Source organism: Haliotis cracherodii, unplaced genomic scaffold (genome assembly GCF_022045235.1).
Source record: "Haliotis cracherodii isolate W230 unplaced genomic scaffold, xgHalCrac1.p SCAF_9, whole genome shotgun sequence".
Taxonomy (NCBI): domain Eukaryota; kingdom Metazoa; phylum Mollusca; class Gastropoda; order Lepetellida; family Haliotidae; genus Haliotis; species Haliotis cracherodii.
Window position 1 is genome coordinate 30,984,251 of NW_027266343.1, and position 12,645 is coordinate 30,996,895.

Sequence of the window (12,645 nt, forward strand, 5' to 3'; positions counted from 1 at the left end):
AGCGTGATGAGCGCACGTTTTAACTACTAGGCCACCCGACCGCCCCTATGCAACAGAATGCAGGTGGGGGAGTTGAGGGGAATTCAAGTATTTTGATTTATCGAGAGACGATTCTAATTTTCCTTAGCATATTGTAAATCAAGGGAACCTTATATTTATTGTATACCATACTAAACACCTTTATTGCTGAACGCGTACAATGTGTGCCTGAGAAAAAGGTTTTCCTTAGCCACGTGATATGTTGTTGACCAATCAACATGTGTCCAGCTCCGGGTGGCTTGTAAGATAGATGTGCATGGTTGACAGACGCCCCTCCTTGCTCAGACAGTCGGGTACTGGGTTCAAGAAGGCCTGGCGTACAAAGAATGATGTCAGATATCGCAGTAGTGGATATGTTAACGTTAGAATTACACTGAAACATTCATGGTAGGCGCAATTGAACACGCATCTGTTGCACTGGCATTGAAATAAATACTATAACTTGTCCATGTTGTCTCGAAGGGTATTATAGTTACATGAACTATCACAGAGGGCACTTCAACCCACGTCACCCAAGGAACCGGAGGATAACGAATATATCAAACCACACAGCTTATTATGTATGTCTTATGCATGCACGCTTTGTTCCGAATAGGCAAGAGTACCACAGATAGACACATATCATCTTTGTCCATTTTTCACATTCATCCAAAAATGGCAGACGACAGGAAACAAACTTCGAGTTATTCCCCCTAGGTCTATCTAGAATGGCGTCTTCCATCATTAATTCGAGATACAAAGTTGCGGTTGGTATGTTGCAAATGTAATACCAACAGTTCGTCAATGCGAACGGGGAACATAAGAAATGTAAGCGTGGTACAAATAATAGAATGAGCAATTAGAATGTGACATTCATGTGTAAGGTTCTGCTGAACCTATCATAAATATATATCTCATGGAGAGTTGGAATTAAACGTGCTTACTGTTATTTAACTACATTGGTAGTTAATTTGTTCTGAGTCCATAATCAAAGCTTGTATCGTGTCAGATTAACCCAAATAATATATTATAATGATGTGCAATGTTGTTTCTACTTTAAAATTACAAAAACAAGCTCATGAAAGAGATTGACATTGTATTTGAATTATTGAATATATTCAGCCAATGATACGTTAAACCTCTAAGTCATCCACACACGGGCATACGTACTGACACAACAGCTATTATCAAACAGGAATTATAATAACAAGATATATATATATATTCACGCTACAATTTGTGTCGGGATGAGACCGAAAGACGTTACGGAACATGGCGTGGTGATAAACAAAACCCGTGAAGATCCGGGGTAGAATTGGTCTACGCTGACTTGGTTGACCCATGTCACCTTATCCCAATTGCATGGATCGATGCTCACGATATGAATCACTGGATTGTCAGGTCCAGACTCGATTATTTACAGGCCACCGTCATATAGCTAGAATATTGCTGAGTGCGGCGTTAAACAACAAACAAGCAAACAAACAAACAAAGGTGATAAACGATTCGTCAGATGTAAGTTGTGTTTCACTTCATCTATTCCGGTGATAAAGGCATTCATATTTTTACAATAACAAAATGTTTCAAGATTTCAAGTGGAGACATCAACTCTGTCAACCTTTGTTGTAACGAAGTCTCATAAACTGTTTGCGACGCCATCAACAATGAATAACGTCATCCTCACTTATTTGAGACAATGACGTGATATAACCAGCTCTTGGCCGCTTTAAAAGCAATGGAGACAATGGACCAATTGGTAGGAACTAGTCAATCACCATGAGGCAATAATCATAATTATAATGTTGAGTGATGATGACTGCAAATATAATTATTACCCGCCCAGTCGACGAGATACTCACGTTTTTTGACAGGAATAGGCACATATCTTCTGTATGGTGTTATTATATTTAATTTGATATCAATCACAATCTTCCGGACCAATGATTTCGGAAGAAGAGTGAGTGAGTGAGTTGGGTTTAACGCCGCTTTTAACAGTATTCCAGTCATATCACGGCGTGTCAACTAAATGTGGGAGGAAAGCCCGAAGTGACGCAGGTCTTAGACGTTTACCACTTCGGTGAAACCCACGAGCACGGGTACGGTGCTGACAAACCTAGAAACATAATCGGGGCGAACCGGGATTCGAACCCACAATCATAGGTTTCTGGCGTGCCCAAGGGACGCAACTCTAAACAGCGAATCGCGGCGCCTTAGACGACTGGGCCACCCGTGTCCCCTTTTCGGAAGAAGAGAAGATCTAAGATATACAGTATAGAACATTACTTCAGTTTAAGATAATTATGAAGAAATAATTAAATAAGGTTCAGTATTTTCAAGGGAGATGCCAAACGAGTTTCGTAAAATCAATATTATGGGCACATGATATAATAATCTCTACACAATCCATAATAAATCAACTGCCATAGAAAAAGGAGGTTTATTATATTGACTGGTATTATCATAAGCAAAGCGAAAGAGAATCATTATATGCGTGTAAAACGTACCCCAAATGACAGCAATGGTGGATGTTCGAAGCGAGTGGAAGACAGGTCAGTGTTGAAAGCCCACCCGAAAGCGTTCAGTTTCCCGCCATTGTAGAGTAGGAATACAGGGTAGAACTCATCACAGCTCATGTCCTTCCGTATGTTGTACCAATAGTGCACCCCTTCAACGCGTTGGAAAAAACAACACTTTTTTAAACTCTTTTTGACAAGTTCATAATTACGGTAATTGTGTCTGCAAACAACTGTAACAATAATGGATGATTATGGTGTAGATTTACGCTGATATTTCTTTGCAACAAAATTATCCTCTCGACAGTGTGAGGTTGGTCCCGGTATATGACAGCTCGCCCAAACGCAACGGTCCCCCAACAGTAGTGTGTGCCTGCACGTGAAGTCATAGACTGTGACGCGTGATCCGATTTCCATGATTGTAATCTGTCTCGCTGTTGTCTCTGTCAAGTTTATTTGCTTGTTTGTTGTTCAACGCCGCATCCAGCAATATTCCAGCTATATGACGGCCGTCTGTAAATATTCCAACTGTACCAGACAACCCAGTTACTGACATCATGAGCTGCGATACACGCAATTGGGATACGATGACATCAACCACGTCAGCGAGTCTGACTACCCGATCCTGTTTGTCGCCTTTTACGACAAGCATAGTCGCCTTTTACGGCAAGCATGGGTTGCTGAAGACCTATTCGACCCCGAATCTTCAGGGGTCGTCTCTATCAAGTAAAGGTCTTTGTATTGGTACCCCTGTGTCGCATGTTATGTGGGTTTGAAGACCATACAACAGGAATAGTTACAATGTGTCTTATAAGTCCGATACAGCCAAATTGTCAGGGGTGCAAATCAGCCAAATAGAAGCGAGCTTGAACACATGTTGATCAATCAGTTTTTCAACTTAATTTTAGCCCATGTGTTTAAAAGCGGATCTTTTCCCTTTTTTAAGCCCATAGGATAAATGATGACAGGTCTTCAAAACGTGCTATCCCCGTACCCTTGTTTCATACGTAATAGTACAATGAGGTAACGACCCCAGTGTTGCCCCACTCACCCATGGTAGGGAAGCAATGACCCTTGGTCCACATTGTCTTTTGCACGTCGGTCTCCATGTGGGGTATCTTCAGTATTTGGGAGGGGGTGGTGCCATTCTGGATAAAGAGATCAGTTCCGGTACCCTCCGAGTTAAACAAATTGCTGGTCCTCCCCTTGCTGCAGATTGTGCCTGAAACCATAGCAACCACAAGCCTTTTCAGTTTTTTCGAAAGAAGGGGGTGCATTTTGTGATAAAAAGTTAACATAAATATGCGTTTGCTATTCGTCACACATCTCACCATATAATTAAAGTGCCATCAGCGGTAGGAACCAGCATATGAAGTTTAAACTTCATTTGTAAATTGTGAGGAAATTATGACCGATGACTCGTGCTATTTCGTATTTTCAAAATGTGATGTGAAAAGTTGCTTGGAACAAATTTAGTTCTTCGAGTACAAGGTCACCATCTCACGCACCAAGTTCCAGGCCTTTGGCCCTTGAGCTATTGACAAAAACATTTTTGATTTTTTCTTGTTTTTAATCAAATATTGAAATTTCAATTGTGATGCATTGAATAAGCTAGAACCACCAAACATTAACAAACATCCCCTCAAAATGACATGCATCCTTGTACTACAACAGTATTTCAGGCTAATGCTGGAAAATAGCCCAAAGTGACGCAGATCCTAGGTGTTTTTCAACCAACAGAAGCATAGGCATTGATCTACTTAGCGTCTACTAGCATTTTTATAAGAGTGCATTAATAGTCTATTGGGCACGCTTGTCCCGGGAAGATGTACAATCACAGGATCATAAGAGGTGCACTGGGATTCAACCCCACGGCACCCGAATCCTGATAGTCGTGGGGCACATATCCGACACTGATATCTGAATGATGTCTACAATGTCGCAAGGCGCGGCATCATTATTACATGTGTGCTTTGTACGGAGATTCATCAACCGTTTTATTTGAACCATTTGCATAACAAACATAGGCTGTTTGTAGAAGTACTAGCCGGATGTACTGACTTGGATCCACGAAGTAGGCTGTGATGTATTGTTTCCCGTCGGACATGACAAAAGGGTGGTTCTTCAGAGGAGCGTGGGGGTAGCCGTTCTGAAGTGTTGCAGGGAACTACAACAGAAGGTGACGAGCATCAATACTGTGATAAGCCACTTGATGCTGTACTCACAAATGCAAGTGAGTGAGTGAGTTGGGTTTAACGCCGCTTTTAACAGTATTCCAGTTATATCGCGGCGTGTCAGCTTAATATTGGAGGAAAGCCCGAAGTGATGCAGGTCTCAGACGTTTACCACTTTGGTGAAACCCAGGAGCTCGGGTATGGTGCTGACAAACCTAGAAACATAATCGGGGCGAACCGGGATTCGAACCCACAATCATAGGTTTCTGGCGTGCCCAAGGGACACAACTCTGCACAGCGAATCGCGGCGCCTAAGACGACTGGGCCGCCCGTGTGCAAGGAATGTGGTTGTCTAACTGATGATGAATGATGCGATCAGCCTTGTTCCACTCTACAAATACCATGCATATCATTACTCTAACAATCAGTTCTTTGACGGTTTACTTTTGATATATTCCAAAGCGATTGAAAACTGTAGTTTTTGAAGAAACGAATTGATTTGGGCAAAGCATCAAGACATGGATGCAATGTCAGAAGAGTGGAGAATCCCAGCACCATCTTACGTAAAAGACATTCTACTTTCAAATTTATCCGTGGTCTAGTGGTGATGAGTCCTCCAGGAGAGCCGAAGGTTCGATCCCCGCCCGAGTCATACTAAAAGACGTTAAAAGATGGTACTTGTTGTTACCCTGTCTGACGCTCGGCATTAAGGGGCCAAAACAGTAACTGGTCAGCTCGTAGCCAGTATACTGTGTCTGTGCGGTATTCATGTTGAACTGCAGCATGGTATCTCAGTGGGCTGGCACTAAAAATCGTCATTATTCCAGACTAGTACAAGCGTACGCACACACACAATCTCTTTCTCTCTCTCTCTCTCTCTCTCTCTCTCTCTCTCTCTCTCTCTCTCTCTCTCTCTCTCTCTCTCTCTCTCTCTCTCTCTCTCACACACACACACACACACACACACACACACACACACACGTGCATGCAAGTCGCTATATAAGTGCACTGCACTTGGACGCGACGTAAAATACCCATTGCACCTCATCATTTCAAATTTCAGAGTTTATTTAAGATTGATTTAGGAAACCGGTAAAAAAAATAATTTTGTTAAAGAGAAGACTCCTAGAACTGTATATAATATACTCACAGGGCAGTATGCTGTACACTGTATGCTCATAGAGCTATGATATATGATAGCTCACCCCTGCCTGGATCCCGGCTATGTAGCCGTTGACGTCATACAACAGCACGACGGCGGTGTCGCCCGACAACACATAACGCTTGCCGGCGAAGTTGGATTTGGCTGTGCAGGAGATACAACGTGTATTTTCAAATATGTCTAAATATCACATTAACACATTCCCATTCCAACACATATTTAGAGCATGTATGTTCTGTCGTAAAATTACCAATACAATGCTTTCACATACTGACGCACACAGAAGACATTATACTCCTGGAAGGAATAAGACCACGCGTATGTGATGCTTGCCTAGTCTATTATAATAATTACAGAAGCGAGGTTTTTAGTCCTGGCTTTAGAGTGTATCGTGTATCACATAGTGTATCTCATTATGTATCACAGTGTGTATCCCACAGTGTATCAGGGGCGGTCGGGTAGCCTGGTGGTTAAAGCGTTCGCTCGTCACGCCGAAACCCGGGTTCGATTCCCGACATTGGTACAATTTGTGAAACCCATTTGTGGTGTCCTCCGCCGTGATATTGCTGGAATATTGCTAAAAGCGGCGTAAAACCGTACTCACTCACTCAATCACTCATAGTGTATCTCATCATGTATCGCATCGTGTGACACATCTCTTATCCATCTCCTATGGTATCGTGTATCACATGTCAATAAAAGTGTATCGGCTCATCTCTAGCAGGTCGTACCTCCACAATCTGAGATCATGGTGAACCCTGCCTGCTTGGCGTCAGACTCCGTCCTGGGGAGGCTGCTGAAGGCCCGGGAGCTGAAGATGTTGGCGTCCCACGTCACTGAGGAAGGAGATAGCAACAGGGGAACCTGAGATACAGCCATTCTAAAAAGGCATCCATCATATCAACTTTCACAACAAAACACTGTTATCCTTGTCTCAACCTCTTGGGTTTGATTTCAGCTAACATTCCTATTTCATGGAGTGGATATTCATATTCATATTCATATTAAAGTTCGGAATGTACTTATTTTCTTAAAACGTCTTTTGTTTGTTTACCGCGACGCTCAGCAATATTACAGTTATATAAAGACGGCCTGTAAAATAATCGAGTGTAGTCCAGACAAAGCTGTGATCCACGCCTCGATGTACAATGACACGCAATACTAAATTACCTGACCACCCGATTCATTAAGTCGCCTCTTACGACAACCATGAGTTGCTGGGGACCAATCGGTTCTGAAACGGAATCCCCACGTGATAATGTTTTTAAGTCGCTCTTTTTCAAAAAGGCGGATCACCGATATTCACAGTTTCGTCACCTACAAGATGACTTGTACCGGAATGACGCGTCAATATCAAAACAAAACAGAAATCCCGTCTCAAATATGTCGATTAACATGTAACAATTTATCCATTGTGACCTGAACTGCTCGGTTTTTTTACAACAAATATTAATAAGAATATTATATTTCTAACCTTTAAGACCATTCCAGTTGTTGGCTGAAACAAAGAGGTAATGCAGATTATAAGCTAAGGACAGGTTAGTTTGGTGCGTGCGGCCAAGCATGGTGACTGGAGGCCTTCTGATAAGTGAGTGAGTATGATTGGTTTTACGCCGCTTTTAGCAATATTCCAGCAATATCACGGCGGGGGACACCAGAAATGGGCTTCACGCATTGTACCCATGTCGGGATTTGAACCTGGGTCTTCGGCGTAACGAGCGAACGCTTTAACCAGTAGGCTACCCGACCGCCCCTTATTCTGATAAGAAATCCCCAAAGGGGGAATCTGTGGCATATGATATTAACCATCACTGATATCAATACTTGTAGGTGAACACTATTTAGATATGATTGATATATCCTGTATCAGGATTTAAACATCTGTGACGTCATATCGGCTCCACGTGCCTACATTATTGATAACCAACCTTTCATTTATTGTACAATTGACAGAATTTTATTTAAACACATTAGTGGAAAATTTCGCAAAACATGTCTTAACGGGGTTCGAACCCGCGTCATAATAGGCATCAGCTCACCCCTGCGCTTCTTATACACACTACGTCATCCTTAACAAAACTTAGTGAAACATTTATATACCAATACAGTATGACAACATAATGTATATCGGATTTATATCCGATTTGGAATATTAAGGGTAAGGACAAGATTCGAACTCAGACAAGAAACAACGACGTAGCAACACAATAAACTCCTTCCTACATTTGCATATTTTCTATCTCATGAAAAGATGGGAATAACATTTAAAGACTTACTTCCGAAATCGAACAGGAATGCCTGTGAAACACCAATAAGGAGACCGAAAATACATGCGCGTATCATGGCTGGTGAACACGGGAGTGACTGAATTCAACAGTTGGCCGCCTTTCCTAAATAGCGACATGTGTCTTTCAATCTTATCTATTTCTAAACAAAGATAACGTTTTTTACACCCATTATCCGAGGACACTTGGGTCAGGGAGAGCTATTAAAATTAGACCCGAGGTTCTGTATTGCTATCTTGTAATGTGGCGAGAAAGGACAGGCTGTGCCCATTACTTAACAGTGACGTCTGATGATCACAGTTCAGGGAGTGTGGAAGTGACTTTGGTTTTACGCCGCTTTAAGCAATATTCCAGCAATATCACGGCGGTGGACACCGGAAATGGGCTTCACACATTGTTGCCATGTCGGGAATCGAACCCGGGTCTTCGACATGACGAGCGAACACTTTAACCACTATATACGTGAAGATCCGTGTTAGAATAGGTCTTCAGCAACCCATGCTTGCCGTAAAAGGCGACTATGCTTGTCGTAAAAGGCGATCGGGTGGTCAGGCTCGCTGACTTGGTTGATGCATGTCGTCATCCCAATTGCGTGGATCGATGCTCATGTTAATCACTGGATTGTCTGGTCCAGACTCGATTATTTACTGACCGCCGTCATATGGCTGGAGTATTGCTGAGTGCGGCGTTTAACAACAAACAAACACACAAAACTTAAACCAATAGGCTACCCGCCCGCCCGGATCAGAGGTCAGAACGGGTCCTGCCTATAAGAAATATTGGAATATTGTCACAGGCTACACAATCAGAGCTGCACAGTAATGGCATGTGTGGATGTCCTTGCAGGTTCCGATATATACGAATTTCCTTTAAATGTTAGACAGAACCTCGGTCACTTGACTAAAGAGGTGTTTCGTAGAACTCGCAAAAACAGAAGCAGCCCCTTCATCACCATTTTCGGGGGGCACGGGTGGCCCAGTCGTCTAAGGCGCCGCGATTCGCTGTGCAGAGTTGCGTCCCCTGGACACGCCAGAAACCTATGATTGTGGGTTCGAATCCCGGTTCGCCCCGATTATGTTTCTAGGTTTGTCAGCACCATACCCGTGCTCGTGGGTTTCACCGAAGTGGTAAACGTCTGAGACCTGCATCACTTCGGGCTTTCCTCCCACATTAAGCTGACACGCCGCGATATAACTGGAATACTGTTAAAAGCGGCGTTAAACCCAACTCACTCACTCACTCATCACCATTTTCAGAAGGCCTCAGAAATGATCACATACAACAGGGTTTGATGGGTTCATTTTCTAGGACACTGTTTCTTATACAACATGTTCTAAAGATAAAGACATGTCCTGACTGACTTATGCCTGTTCATAGTACTAGCCCACAGGAACTCGATATTGCTCTTTGTAAAAATATACGCCCCCTATACTACATAAAACACTCTTTTATGTAGTATAGGGGGCGTATATTTTTACAAAGAGTAATATCGAGTTCCTGTGTACTAGCCTATGGAGACACCATGCCACTGTTTAACATGGATACCCCAGTCAGATACAGTATACTGACTCCGCGTACTATATACAATGTATTAACGTCTTTTAGATCGAACCTACGACCTTCCATTCACGAACCTCCATCAGAGTGATGACACCAGGTTTTCGCAAAAAGGGGACATATTCTGACACGAGAACAAATAGTACAAGTCAAAAGTTTGGTCACTAACTGTCAACTTTGGAAATGACCTCCACATATATTCCCTAAAACTTTTAAAAAGCCTCATAAGTCTTTGATTGTTGAATGTTTAAAGTCTAACTAAGTTATTCAAAGTGTTGATGCCATCACTTCCGGCTAGGGGAAAACACAAGTCTCATGCATTGTGCTACCTTCATAAAAAAAAGTTAACCCGAGCTGGCCGTAAAGGGCGACTTTGCTTGTCGAAGAGGCGACTAACGGGATCGAGTGGTCAGGCTCACTGACTTGGTTGATGCATGTCATCATATCCAAATGGCGTGGATAGATGCTCATGATGTTAATCACTGGTCCAGACTCGACTATTTACAGACCGCCGTCATATAGCTTGGATATGGCTGAGTGCGGCGTTAAACAACAAACAAGGAAACAAACTTGACCGAGACAACAGCGAGACAGATTACAATCATGGAAATCGCATCACGTGTCACAGTCTATAACTTCACGTCTGTTGGGGGACCATCATAAGAAAGTTGCAAGCACTTCTGGTTTATTATTCAAATCTTATGGCGATTACTTGCATAAGACATATCTGAAGTGCAATACAGGCGATAAAAAACTTTCCGTATTCATACGAAAGTGTCGATTGTACGATTCCGACTATATCAAGAGCATGTGTTTAAGCATCTTTCCGAGGTAAGAGAGTTAACTGGCTATAAAAGTCCAGTTTCCATCCTTGCCGAACTAGACTGGTATTATGGAGTTAAATTTTGGCTGGACTAACGAGTCTTTGCATAGTGCTATCAAAATCGTGCAACGAAATCGAAATCCGGTTCGTAAACTGTCGAGCAGATTTCGGTCGACTGCAGGATTTGCAAAGCATGTGCTTGCTAACTCGTTGTCAACATATATTTTAATCAAGGTGCTCACGTGATTTGATGCATGTCGCGACCCGTTTTATCACAATATAGATCTTGATTATCGATCAGATCGTCCTGACTGGGCGCCACCATTTTGTGTGAAGCAAACGCAAGTGATCCGAGAGGTGGAATCTGATTGGTCCGTGGGAGAGGCTTAGAGGGGACATAACTGGTAATAGCCACTGGTGGGCGCTACGATCGAGTCCAGTAATTCCAGCCTAGTTCGGCAAGGGGGGAAACTGGACTTTTATAGCCAGTTAACTCTCTTGCCTCGGGAAGATGGTGTTAATGAATCACTATCAAATAGTGAGGATATACAGGTCTTCACGAAAAGGTGAGCATATCCTGCACTACCAGTGGCATCCGTCACATGCAAAGGCTAGTCAATTGTTCAAATGAACAAACGCGGGAACATATGTCAAACATACCTGAACAAATCACCTTCACAGTAGCCATGACCCTTCCAGGCCCCATTCCACAAAGCCATCTTAACGCTGAGGTGATTCCCATACTTTAACACTGGTTTACGCCAGTTGTAGCGCTAAGATCACTTTGTGGAACGGTGCCCTGTTCACTTCCCATATCCCATATTTCATAAGTTTAATGTAAATCACAAGTTATTGTTCTAACAGATGTTTCTGCAAGCTGTGACCGCGACCCTATATATGAGCAAGGTGTGAAATAATTCCCAATGTCTATTACGGATATATACTCTTCAAAAAAAGAAACTTGACATAGATGTAAAACCACATTTTGCCAAATATCTAAAATAATTACATTAAATGAGAACCAAATAAGTCAAACAGAAAGATGATGTGTCTATAATTCGCGAAAACACATGCAAAGCACATAAACGTAGCGTTTGGGGATCAATTTTACAGCTTCATCCAAACGCAACCGCCTGTAAAAAACGTGCAGCACAGGATCCTGCATTTAGGCATGCAGGCCCCCCTGCTGAATGGGTATAAAAATCCACATCAACGGCTGTTCATACAGTCCTTATAACGGCAGTAGAGGCGGTGACAGAATGCCAAGACTGAATGCAGCTCAACCGAACAACGCCATTGGGAGATTACAAGCTGGAGCAACTCAGCAAGAAGTGGCCAGGCACTTTGGCGTATCCAGACAGACAATCTCCGCACTGTGGACCCGATACAACAACACTAACAGAGTTGACGACAGACCAAGGGTGACAACCCAAGCACAAGATCGATACATCCGGCTGAGACACCTCCGAGCCCGCACTACCACAGCCATGTCTACAACACACAGATCCCTGGGGTACGCAGAATATCAGATCAAACGGTACGCAAGACTGAGGGAGGCTGGACATTTTGCACGAAGACCTGTTCGACGTCAAGTATTGACCCCACGTCATCTGGCGGACCGTCTGATTTGGTGCCAACAGAGGGTTGGTTAGATGGGCACGTTATGTACTGTTTACTGACGAGTCCCGTTTCCTACTCACACTTGCTGATGGGCGCGCACGTGTCTACAGACGTCGGGGTGAACGTTACGCCCCCAACTGTGTGCAGCAGGTTGTCCCATTTGGCGGCGGGAGTGTCATGGTATGGGCCGGAATTCATCACAGTGGTAGGACGCCTCTCGTGCATGTGGCATGTGCATTGACAGGTGTGCGTTACAGAGACTAGATACTACAGACTTATGTTCTTCCTCACGTCAACGTTCATGGCTGACGGTTACAGCAGGACAACGCTCGACCGCATATTGCACGTGTTTGTCAGGACTTCTTACAGCACAACAACATCCAGACATTACCTTGGCCAGCCCGGTCACCAGATTGAGCATCTGTGGGACGAGTTGGATCGACACATTCGCAGAAGGAATCCACTGCCCCAAACACTCCAGGCGCTTCTTGAT

At 43.3% G+C, this 12,645-nt stretch overlaps 1 pseudogene; it reads right to left on the reverse strand.

Moving 5' to 3' along the window:
* Window positions 1-149: 149 nt before the first annotated feature.
* On the reverse strand, window positions 150-8,271 carry LOC139453154 (uncharacterized; annotated as a pseudogene).
* Window positions 8,272-12,645: the final 4,374 nt, after the last annotated feature.